Source organism: Oreochromis aureus, linkage group 1 (genome assembly GCF_013358895.1).
Source record: "Oreochromis aureus strain Israel breed Guangdong linkage group 1, ZZ_aureus, whole genome shotgun sequence".
Lineage (NCBI taxonomy): Eukaryota > Metazoa > Chordata > Actinopteri > Cichliformes > Cichlidae > Oreochromis > Oreochromis aureus.
This window is the reverse complement of record NC_052942.1, coordinates 7,900,286-7,912,903: the sequence shown is the minus strand read 5'-3', so window position 1 is coordinate 7,912,903 and position 12,618 is coordinate 7,900,286. Positions and strand designations below refer to the sequence as shown.

The 12,618-nt window shown below is 42.0% G+C and overlaps 1 pseudogene; it reads right to left on the bottom strand.

Moving 5' to 3' along the window:
* Window positions 1-2,431: 2,431 nt before the first annotated feature.
* LOC120440886 lies at window positions 2,432-5,128 on the bottom strand (annotated as a pseudogene).
* Between the last annotated feature and the right edge of the window lie 7,490 nt (window positions 5,129-12,618).

The window sequence follows — 12,618 nt, the reverse complement described above, 5'->3', positions numbered from 1 at the left end:
CGCTGGAGGGTCCGAGGGACCGCTCCGGCCTCCTGTCTCCGCTGGAGGGCCCGAGGAGCCCATCCAGCAGCCTGCCTCGTCAGCTGGAGGGTCCGAGGGACCGCTCCGGCCTCCTGTCTCCGCTGGAGGGCCCGAGGAGCCCGTCCAGCAACCTGCCTCGTCAGCTGGGGGGTCCGAGGGACCGCTCCGGCCTCCTGTCTCCGCTGGAGGGCCCGAGGAGCCCGTCCAGCCTCCTGCCTTGTCAGCTGGAGGGCCCGAGGAGCCCGTCCAGCCTCCTGCCTTGTCAGCTGGGGGTCTTGGAGGACCCAGCCAGCACATCCTCATGTCTACTGACGGTTCCGAGGAGACCGTTCAGCCACCACCTGCAACCTCCACATCCTCGCCTGCAGCATCCTCGCCTGCAGCATCCTTGCCTGCAGCATCCTCGCCTGCAGCATCCTCGCCAGCTGCAGCCTCCGAGCCTTCATCCTCGCCAGCTGCAGCCCCCGCGCCTTCATCCTCGCCGCCTGGTCCGGCCTCAGCATCTGTTCCTGCCTCGCCGCCTGGTCCGGCCTCAGCATCTGTTCCTGCCTCGCCGCCTGGTCCGGCCTCAGCATCTGTTCCTGCCTCGCCGCCTGGTCCGGCCTCAGCATCTGTTCCTGCCTCGCCGCCTGGTCCGGCCTCAGCATCTGTTCCTGCCTCGCCGCCTGGTCCGGCTCCAGCATCTGTTCCTGCCTCGCCGCCTGGTCCGGCTCCGGCTGCAGCCTCCGAGTCAGCCTCAGCCTCGTCAACACTGCCATCAGAGCCAGCTCGCCCTGTGCCACCTCATCCTTGTTGGCCGCTTTCCAGGCCTCTAAGCTGGCATCATGGCCGTCGAGGGCGGCCTCCTGAAAGAACACGCCGCCACCGCTGGCTTCGCGGCCAACCTCCGGACCTGCTCTGCCGCCGCCGTTGCCGTGTGCACGGTCGGCCGCCTGAACTGTTTCCCCGTCGCCGCCGTTGCCGTGTGCACGGACGGCCCCCTGAACTGTTTCCACTTCGCCACCGCTGCCTTCCGCGCGGTCGGCTTTTGGATTTGTGTCGCCAACGTGGCCGGCCTCCGGAGGTGAACTGTTTCAGACTCCTGAGTTGTCAGCCTCCGGGCCGGCCTCCTGAACTGTGTTTTGGGACCCTGTTCGAGGACTCCAGTGTGTGTATGTTGTGTTTTGGACAATCCATTCAGTTCGCTGGAGTTTGTTTTTGTTTGGTTTTGGTCCCTCCGTCCTGGACCCCCCGCCGCCCGCCCTGGGTTGGTCGTCTGTTTTTGTTTTGGGCTGTCTGGAGCCAGCCCTTGGAGGGGGGGTGCTGTCATGATCCTGGGTCATTTTGACCCAGCGTTTTGTGTTTCCTTGAAGTTCATTTTGTGCCTCGTGTGTATTCTGATTTGGTATTCTGTGTCCTCCCCTTGTGCCCTGTTCGTGTTCTGGATTTCCTGTCTTATTCTGAAGGTCGGTGTCTGTTGTCATCGTGTTCAGCTTGTCTCCTCAGGTCGTCTTGTGTATTAGAATCAGCTGTGCTCCCACCTGTATGTCATTACCTGGTCTCCTTGTTTGTGTGTGTATATATAGTGGGTGTCAGTCTGTGCCTGTTGTCGGCTCGTCTGCATTTGTCTGTGTAGTCTGCGTTTCTCTGTGTCATCTGCGTCATCCGTGTATCTCTCATGCTCTCTGCATTCTCCAGTTCATATGACTTCAGGTTTGCTCTTTAGTTTATCCCAGTTTAGGTCTTCTTCAGTTATTTGTCATCCCTCACTGCCTGTTTGCCACCCTGCCACTCTGTAAATAAACCCTCACTCATATCACCAGTCGGCTGCTTGCATTTTGGGTCCTCATTCATCCTCAACACGACTGCTGCCCCAGCCATGACATCGATTGATCGATATAGATAGACACACACACAAAATATAACTCATGTGCTTTACACCACTTTTTATTTCTGTTCTGATTTTCCTCTGCAGAAATACACATTTCCAAAAACTGAAAAGAACTGAAAGCATATTTTGATTGAGGAAGCATTTGTTTTTACTAAACCATTTAACCCATGTATTTCCTCAGATGGTTGTACAAACAATAACAATATTATGTCATATCTATATCATAAAAACCAACATATGCTCAAGTGATGAGTTTTCTTAGTTATATTTTGTAGGGTCTTAAACCTACACTATGAAGTGCCTTGCATTCATTTTGTTGGCACCATACAAATAAACTGAATTGAAATGAATAGAACATCAAGCCCCACACTTCTGCCTCTATATACACTTTGTCCAAAATACTGGCTCACACTATCAAATCAATGCACAAAGCAGGGTCCACAAGGACGTGGATGAGCATGTGTGGTGTGAAGGAAATTGACTGACCTGCACTGAACCCTGACCTGCTTTGTGGACTGAGTTCATTGATTGTTAGGGTGAGCCAATACATGTGACAATTAAAGTTTAAGTAGCTGAAATAATTTTTAACAAACGGGTAAAAGAAGGAAAAAAAAAAAATCAAAACTGTTGCACTCAAAAAACCTATTGGACAGAGACAGCTTCTTGTAAGATGGTGAGAGAGCTTGTCTTCATTGTTCACCTCGTGTAAATGTCCAGAAAGCATGGGCCATGGATCATCTGTGGAGACACAGGTAACAACACATTGTTCACTTAAATTATACAACAAATTCACTATAAATGGCAACAACAGTTACCTAATTTGAAGTTTTCCACTCAAATTCAGTAAGCTGCTGGAGGAAAGTTGTGACATGAGGGTTAATGTGAACAACCTTTCACTTCACAGTGGTCCCAGTCTTTCTGCTTGTCCCAACCTTGGAGGTACATTTTGTTCCCTCTTCAGGGTTTATCCTTACAAAAAACCTTAAAGCATGCCACAATAAATAGTAACATACAGTAACATTGAGTTGTGATGTGAAAAAATGACCTACTTAGGGATAATTCATTCATCATCTATCACAATTAGCTGACTGTTCAAACATAGCTCTGAATCAGTTCCAATGTTGCACACGCTGACTCCTGGTATTCCACGTTCAATACATAGAATGAACCAAAGAAGACTCACATTGCATCAGCAAAGGTGTTCTCTTTGTCCAGCTCAACAATTACACGGCCCTCTGCACTCACCATCCAGCAGGTGGCAGTCATTAAATTTTGTCCTTAAATGTATAGGGGCAACATGTTGTCATTATGCAACATAAAATAAATTCAATACTTCACTTCTTCACACTGTCTAGATAATCAAAGAGCAAATAGCTACGTACAGTTAATTATTAATGGCCTTATGTAGTCTGTGTTAACATATTATAATTGTACATAATTGGTAATTATTCTGCACATTAAACACACCTAACAAAGAGTCAGCCCAATTAAATTAGCATCAACTGAGTTCCATCAACTGTATGGTTATTTTGGAGTTGATAGTCTGTGCTGCTGTTAAACTTTACAGTATTGACTTCAGTATTTTTGCTGTTAGTGTAGCTAGACTACCATGTTGATCAGTAATGTGTAATGTGAAATTTGATATTGTTACTTTGCTGGATTCACTGAGACACATGTCCAACAACCTTGGTTTATAAAGGAAATTACAGAAATGTGAGCTAAATAAACAGAGACTGGATACCTGTCTCCACGAAAAGCTCCTGTGCCAAACAGAAATTGTAATATGGTCTATTCAGTTCTATTTCAAAAATGACTTCTTACCAAGCATAATCAGCCTTGGGGTGATTGGCAGGTTGCTCTCTGCTCCAAGGGACATCCTGGTAGATGTTTCCTGCCAGAAAAAGGACCAAGACATTTTATGTAACAAAAAAACAAACAAACAGGACAGCAAGCAACAGCATTAAACCTAGAGCTGTATGAAAGAAGCTTACATCTGCTAAGACAAAGAGGGAGTCTTCATTTTCCTTGTAATACTTCATCATGAGAAGTATGGCTGCTGTGCCAACCTTGTTGTTGGTCAAAACTTCCTCACTTTCTATCTGCTGAAGAAGTGTCCTTATACCAAGGTTCCATTTGAGCTTCTGGCTGGAGAAATAGTTAACAATCTTTCTGCCTTTGGTTATGAGGGGCTGACTTAAGTGCTAACTGCTATCAATACCTGTGAGTTTGTGAAAGTGGTTCGAAAGACCTTTCCGAGTAAACAAGAATGTCCACTGCTCCTGAATTTCAGCTATTGAAAGTGAGGGACAACTGTTGATAAGCTGGTGCTGAGAAATATATGTGAGGCACATGAAGTCATCCACATCAGGTCTCTCCACAGCTCCACGTCCTTGTGAATTAAAAATTGTTAACAGGATGTCTTCTTTTCCTCTAAAGAAGCTGGCATTTCCCCCTCAGGAAGTTCAACTGGCTGCCAATTAATACAACCATAGCTATCCACAAAGCTTCTAACTTTTTTAGGTGAGGTTGCATTACTGTTGGGACTGCAGTCTTCCTCATTCCTGGTTCTCTTTGTTTGACGAAGTCTATGTGTTCTATTATCTCGATTAACATGTTCAACTCTAGATTTGATGCTTCTTAGTAGTGAATAATGTCCACAACCCAGTCTTTCTCCCTTTTCAGTAAAATCTGCAAATGTTTGAGGGTATCTGTTTACAATGATCTTAGCAACCTCTTCACAAGATGCACGTTTAGGGTTTCTGCAGAGAACTTGCATGGCCTCCACAACAATTCTAACCATACTTCTCCTGTCCTCTGGATGAGCTCTGTCTCCTCTTGTGATTGCATGTGACAGTCGGAGTGGAAATCTTTCCCAAGGAATCTGTAAGTGTGAGACCCAACAGCTGGAGTAATGGTTGTACATAGTGGTGGACGTGGAGGAGGAGGGGTGAGGTGGATGGCTTGATGTTTCAGGTGATGCAGCAGGGCAAAGCTCCAGAGTAATGGTGTCATTCAGGTTCTTTGGTCTGTTGCCATCTAAAAACAGAAAGATCATTGGAAAAGCAACTTTATATGGCTATTTCAACAAATATGTTGTTACGTCCCTCTGCAGCCTCTAATCTGCTCAGTGTGTTCAGCTGGTGCTAATTGGCCACACCTACTCAGGTGTGGATAAAAGCATACCTGAGGCAAGCTTCCGGAGAGCTCACTTGTCTTTGCCTTGGTGGCACCAGCCATTTTAGCGAACCTGCTATGCCATTTTAAGAAAAACCTCTTCTCACACTCACTCTGATATTCATCTCCTTTTTTATGTTGCGGCTTTGAGCCGGGTCGTAACATATGTCTTCACTAAAAGATGAACCCTGCAATTAGGATTGAGTACTAACAGAAAGGCAGTTTTGGGGACCTTGTGTCACAGTGCGGCTGTGTGTAGGCAGGAGAAGGACCCAAACGCAAAACTCACAGAGACAAAAGTGAACTCAAAACACTGCTTTATTGCAGGCTAGCATGAAAAACAATACAAAACTAAACTGGGAAAACTAAAGCACAAGGAACCACAGGGAGAATCACACAGCTATGAGGGAGAACGCGACACAGAACTGAGGGAGAGGCAGACATAAATACACAGAGGGTTAACGAGGGAAGTGGGAGCACACGGGGAACACAGGTGACACTGATAATCATAACAAGACACAACAGGAGTGAACGCAACACTGACGGGAGACTGTCAAAGTAAAACAGGAAGTGCACAGAGGTTCAGACAGGAGGAGAGAGAGCACGGGAGAGCACAGACATAACGGGCTGGGTAAAACATGGAATAAAACACAAGGAGAGACGAGGGCTCACAGATACACAGAGGGGCACACAGGGGGTAAGAGTCACAAGGGGAAAAACACATAAGGAAACAACGTAACAGAGCAACTCAGGAAGCATGGCCTAAATAAGGAACAAAATACATGAAAACTAAGAATACTGGGCCAACGTGGCCCAGGACCATGACACCTTGTCTAAAGATGAAAATCACTCCCAGGACTGCAAAAGAACTACAAACTCAAGGACTTGCATTGAAAAGTTGAAAAATACATCGAAAAATACACTATATTTTACAGTTTGTCACAATTTCCACCCTTAGTCCTACCATTACCAATAAAAGGTTAATGGTGTTAGATTCAGTGTCTACTTTTGTTTATGTTTTCCGTGTTAATTAACTACCAGACAATGTGAGCCCCAAAAAGCTCTTCAATATCATACTGTCTAGGTACATGTGTAGAATGGTATGGTGAAGAAAAAAGAAGCTAATCAGTGACATATGAGTCTATGAGTGACCTTCAAATCATAGACTCAAGTCTATGAGTCTATGATCCACTTTAAATGCAAGAAGCAGTTTATGTATTTGAATTGGTGTGAGAAAGGGTTTGAGATCTTCCGCCTCCACAAACAAAGGTCACTTTTTTGTTGTACGCCAATAATGTCCGTCAGATGTTCTACAGTGCAGATTATTTTCTCTTTGTCTAGTGCCGGCAGGAGGCTTGTGAGTTCCTCTTCAATTTCCATCCCTGAAAAAGAATTAAGAGGAAACTGAATGGTGTAGGGAGACACCAAAAAGGCCTGCCATGTTATAAAGTGGTGGTGGGTAATAATCCATCAGACTGTCAGCATTTACACACACACTTCTTTGTGTAGGGCAACGCAAGCAGTGAAGTCCAAGGTCAATGAGGAGTACTGAGTGATGCAACTTGAGCACAAAGTACAATTCAGAATCGTTGACAACTATCACAGCTATCTTACCAAAAATCAAGCCATCATCAGTGTCATCTACAATGGAAACATAGCCTTTGACATACTTGGTACCTTTGTAGACAACTGCTGACACATCCAAAGTTTGCCACAGCTTCTTGAATGAGAGCGTTGTAAAGATGATGATTCTAATCACTTGTTTCTCCAATGATTTGAACTATAGGTGGAAACATTTGGCCCACTGAGAGGTAGGACTGCAGTAACTGATGCCGTTCAGTCTTGCATAAGTTGACAAAGTTATGCACTGTTCTTGTACATGCTTTGAAATACGAGTGCTTGCTCTCAAACCTAAGGGTCCATAAACGAATGAGTGGTCCAAAGTGAAGGATAAGCTCTGCATAATGTAACAAATAGTGATGTTTTGCTTTTAAAGCTTTGTCAGGAAACCTACTGTGTCTCAGATATATATAGTCCTCTATGAAAAAAGTTCTCGATCGATTTTGTCCACTTCTGCTTGTGGAATATTAAATGAAGACAGTTTGGCAGACAGTATTGCAAGAACATCGTGCATTGCACAGCTGCGAAGATCCTGAAATTCCTCTATGATGCTCTGTATAGTGCTGGTTGGCAAGAGCATTTTAGCCTGCATTTTTAAATTACACAAAGCCAACTGTCTTCTAATAGATTAACTGTGTCCTGTCCTTGTATTATGGCAAATTCCCCAATTTTTTGTTGCCTTGACTGCTGAACTGTCTACTTATGTTTTCGAGAAATATGGCTGGATGATGAATGATGTTCGGACACTGAAGTATTTAGAGCAATCTTCAAATGGACATAATACTTTTTTCCCGTCTTTGATGTGAAATCTGAGATGGGCACAGAGTTGTAAAGTTTTGTGCAGCATACCCACATCCAGGAACTTGACAGTTGAGGTCACCAATGAACTTCTCTCAGTGGTCTCCCTTCTTGTTCTGTGATTCCTAGGCATATGTGAATGAAGGGCAGAAAATGTTTTGAAAGTGGCAGGACAGTTCTCAAGAAAGCCTATAGTTAGCTACATGTTTGTGGCTTTTAACATGCAAACTGAACAATATAAATCTGCATGCACGGAAGCCACAAAATTTACAAATACACATAGTTGCAAAAAGTTCAATGACCAATTACCTTTCCTAAATGACATATGCAATGCAAAAAAAATAAATAAAAAAAAATAAGAGTATTGTGTATTGAGTATTGGGACCAATTCCCAGTTTTTACATGATCAAAATTATTCGCAAAAGGCTTCAATAAACAGAAAATGTGTGCTGACAAAAGACAAGAGAGCAGTGCACAAAAATGAAAAGATATTTGAGCTCGACGCTTTAATGGGTTTAGCCTGACTAAGTCAGCACTCCGCACCGTACAGGTAGTACAAGCACACCTGAAAACACTGACCAGCTAACAGCTTTAAGCATTTGGGCGCGACCTCAGTAGTTCACCGATTCACCTGTTGCAAACATCCAACTTTCTATCAAGTCTCATAAATCCATCGGCAACCATTACCTAACTAGTCTTTTGAGTCTCCACATTCATAGATATTGATATTTTGTCTTAGCATTTGAATGAAAATAACCTGGCTGGGTAGCTTAAAAGTCAAAACAAACAGTAATAAGAACGCATGTCTGACTTCTCTCGAATAAGTGAAAAAACACTTACCTTCAGACTGATTAGCTGGTGTCAATCCAACTTTAATGTGTCCCATGTCAGTCTGTTTTAGGGAAAAAGTGTTAAGTTTAGTTGTTTCATTTACTTTTGAGATACTCCCTCATGGACGAGAAATTTGGAGTCTAGCAGAGTTGTCACGAATAGCATACGATCTTCAGATATAATCCAATCAAACGTGCATTTAACCTGACTGAACTCCATCCAGTTACGACTACTTCTAAGTTGCACATGTTAACGGTCCGTAAATTGTCTCTGTTCTTCTTCCACCATCTCATCATCACTCTGTGCTGTTGATGGCCATGTTGTTGATCTGCTTTTCTTTGTTTGAGTCTGAATTGCGTCTTAAACGTGCAAAACTAAGAAAAGCAGATCAATATTTTCTTCTTCTTGTTATTTAATGGTGGTTGGCAACCAGCGAAAGGAACATTAACCGCCTCGAGCAATATTTTCTATCCCCATTGTTGTTTTGAAAGTGAATACCCGACGTGTGCGTCATACGTCACGTTGTACGTCAGGTGAAGGTGTGGTGTCGGCTATCGCTCTCCCATTGAGATGTGTAACAAGTGCTACACACACCTGTCGCATAAAAACGCTTTAAAAACACAACCCAACGCACTAAACATGAACAAACAAAAACACCCGTGTTACATTATCATGTATATCCAGGACATCTCTTCTGAACCAAGACAAAGTGGTGCTACAAAGGAATTATTTCTTTAGGAGAGTGCATTTAATAGCAGTCTGGCCTGCCACAAAATCCACCGCTAAAAATACAGTTTCTGTTTGTCCCAGAATTTATTAATTTTGAGAGTGAAGTTGTAGGACTGATGCTGGTTAGTGGTGTAGGTTTCATGGATGTGACACCTGAACTTGTGTAAAATGACCACCAGAGCATATTCCGAGACTTTTGGTTAGTTCACTGTAGTTAGGCAGAGGTGTCTTAAAAAGTACCACCTTATACAAAACAAATGAAGGTCCAGTATAAGAAAGAATAAGAAGAGAAAAAAGGAACACCCTGCTAAATGAAGTCATTTTTAAACATTACTCTAAATGTAACCATTAGTTTTTGTTGCTGGCCATACAAAAAATAAGTATACTTCAAGTATATTTCCCAAGTATATGTTACCTAGTACGTATACTAATAATGCTTCTTGGGACTACATTGGCCCCCGTTTTAGTACATGAAAGTATTCTTGAAATTAACTTTTAGATGTACTTTTTGTTCACCATAAATGTACTAGCATAATGTCCTTTCCAGTCTATAAGAATATACTTAAAATATACTAGAGTCTATCACAATACTAACCTTACAAGTAACAGTAATTAAAATGCAATTAAAACTTATTTTTCATATATAACAAATCTCTTCATTCTTCAGACAGTAAGATAATAGTTCTTACTATCAGAAGGCTTCATTTGTACAGAACTACACTCACAGTTCAAGTACCAGAATTATATTGTGAACAGGTGAGAAAGTGCTTTGAGAGTTGAGGTTTATTAACTATTGACCCTTTTCACTCACGGTTTGAACAATTTCCTTTTATGATGATTTACCCCACTATTCAAAAGGTAAAAGACATTACACAAGAATTTTTGACAGATTCTTGTTTTAAAACATCAATCATTTGTTTCATAGTTGTTTTAATTTCACAGTTAAAGCACTGCAATGCATGCTGGGTATTTCTTTGTACTTCTAGTAAACCTCAGGTATACTTCAAATAAACTACATACTACATAGTATACTACTAGCACTACTATACTACAAGTATAGACTAAATGTACTTATACTTTTCTGTATACTTGTAACTGTACTTAAAAAGTATACTTAAATGTAATTTGGTCTAAAAAATCAAGAAAAGTAAACTAAAGGTATACTTGCTTGTTTTCTAGTTTTTAAAGTATACTTATACTTATATTCGTTTTTGTAAGAGTGAGACTGGTTGTTTGATACAAAGTGGACTGTAATAATGTTTCACATTGTTTGAATAAACAAATACATTTATTAATATATGAGGTTCTATTCAAGAAATTCCATTTGAGTGTGGCTGCAACTTACTCCTTAAGTTAAAAATGATGCTGTATATTGTAGTTTATATGTTATACTACTCTCACAATGAATTGCATTTTATAGTAATACACTCTGAATGAGGATTTAAGTAATTACTCTTAGATCTACAGTAGAAAACAACAGAAATCCAGATGTTGTAATAGTATAATCTCAGTAACATCACCAATTGTTACATTTGCTGTATTTTACAGCTGTTTCCATGAGTACGGTGAGTTACCGTAAAAATAATGTAATCTCATGGAATTTTCCCACAATTACATGCAAATTACAGTACTAAACTGCTAACATCCTTTAGAGTTTTTTACTGTTGATTTTGCAGTACTGAGCTATGGAAGTTACTGCATCCTTTGGTTCCTTTAGTCCTTTGGTTCTGGGTTGTATGTCGCCTGGGATAGTAATTTGTGTGTATCAAAGGATGTCTGTTTTTTCCTTGTAAAAAAGGTTTTTCATAAACTTAAAGGGATCATATGTTGATTGCTCACAAGTTCTACCCCTTGCAGCATTGCACTGTACTGCTTGATATCCCCCTGCAATGACTCAAATACTTTCTATTTCGCTTCTGTGGTATTCTTCCAAAAATTCCTCCAACTTCTCCTTTCTTTTGATTTCTTGTTGGCTGCAGAATTTGAGCCGGGGTAAAGGAGCCTTTTGTGCCCTTGGGATTTTGCTCCTCAGCCCATACCTCTGTGGCACACAGCTGAAAATAATCTCTCTCATCTTCTCCAGTTTTATTTCAACATCTCCCTTCTGATCTTGTGATACAACCAGGTAACCGGTCTGTAATGATGGCTGCACTCTCTTTTTTTCTGGCAGGACTTGGGCCTCCAAATTTGGGGCTTTCTTCTTCTCTAATGCTGGCTGTGGCTGGATGGACTCTGGGCTGATTGTGGTTGTTTTTCCCTGTAGATGATACTTTTCTTGCCACTAGGCTTCACCTGACTGAATTGCCCTACCTCTAAAGAAGTAGTGGCCCCTCAAGGCCACTCGTTACATTCTCTTAGACACTTCTTCCTGGCCAAGAAGATTGTTGTCTTTTTCCAGCCACAAACACAGCTTTGCATCTTGTGTCAATGATGCTCCATTGCTTGCTGCGCTGACACAAGATGCAATGTTATCACTGCTCTAAGGTCTAGTGCCAAGTTGCCTGTCTGTAAGTCATCTTGTACCCCCACTCTTGCAAACCCAGGGTGTTTTCTTCTTCTTAAATTTTTGTAGCCAAGCAAACCCATCCCAGCCCCTGCGGGGATTATTTTCCCCAGCCAAATTTTGAGAAATTGGGCTCATCAGGTCTTTGGATTATTAGTTTACTGATTTTGTCTGACAAAACTTCCATAAGGTAGAGGCAGGTGTCTGAGCTACGAGAGGAAAATGCAAAGCAGAGAGCTTTGTAGACATCAAATAATAAAGCACTGCTGCAAGCAAAAATTCTGTAGATTTGTCAGTTCAAGTGACTCCAGGCACATTCGATTCACTCGTAACAGGAATATTATTGATTAGGTGAGCTATACGAGGGTTAAGCTGAGAAGATTCTTTTTTCACACAGAACTGTTCAACAGCTAAATTTAAACCCTCATTGAGGGACGACTGTGTTCACTCACACTGTGTTTCATAGGTCTTCATGTTTGTATCACCGTGGATCAAACTTCCACTGTAAGATAAGCTGCGAGCACAGACTGAGTTACTGGAATTTCTCCTCTCTGTTATTGATTTTTAGTGAGGTTTGCAAATGTTTACACAACCAGGAAAAGACATACAAGCTATTTCAAATGATCCCCTCCCCTGATCTCTTCTCCATGCATTAGAGGTCAGGAGACAGGCAGGATGTGAGCCGGCTGATAAGCTGCAGAGACAGAAAGGCTGTCAAAGATTTACCTGGTGGTCAGTTCGTCACTTTCTAACAACGATGTTGGAGGGTAGGACTGATGGAGTTACACTTCCATGCTGTTTGAACAGAGGGAAAGGTAAATACATCCAAAATAGGAGGACATAATATCCTAAGTCAAATCTAAGTCTAGGTGTTCTCTGTTGCCCCCACTCCACACTTATAAAAATAAATAACATTTCTTGTCTCATCTGAAATATTACATATAACCTAAATAACATATTGGATATTTAAGATTATATCATTTATGTATTTATTTATATTCTTTCTGTCTTTTTTTGTTTCTGGAGTGCATTCTTTGTAAATACATTGCTAAAAAAAATGAAGGGAACACTT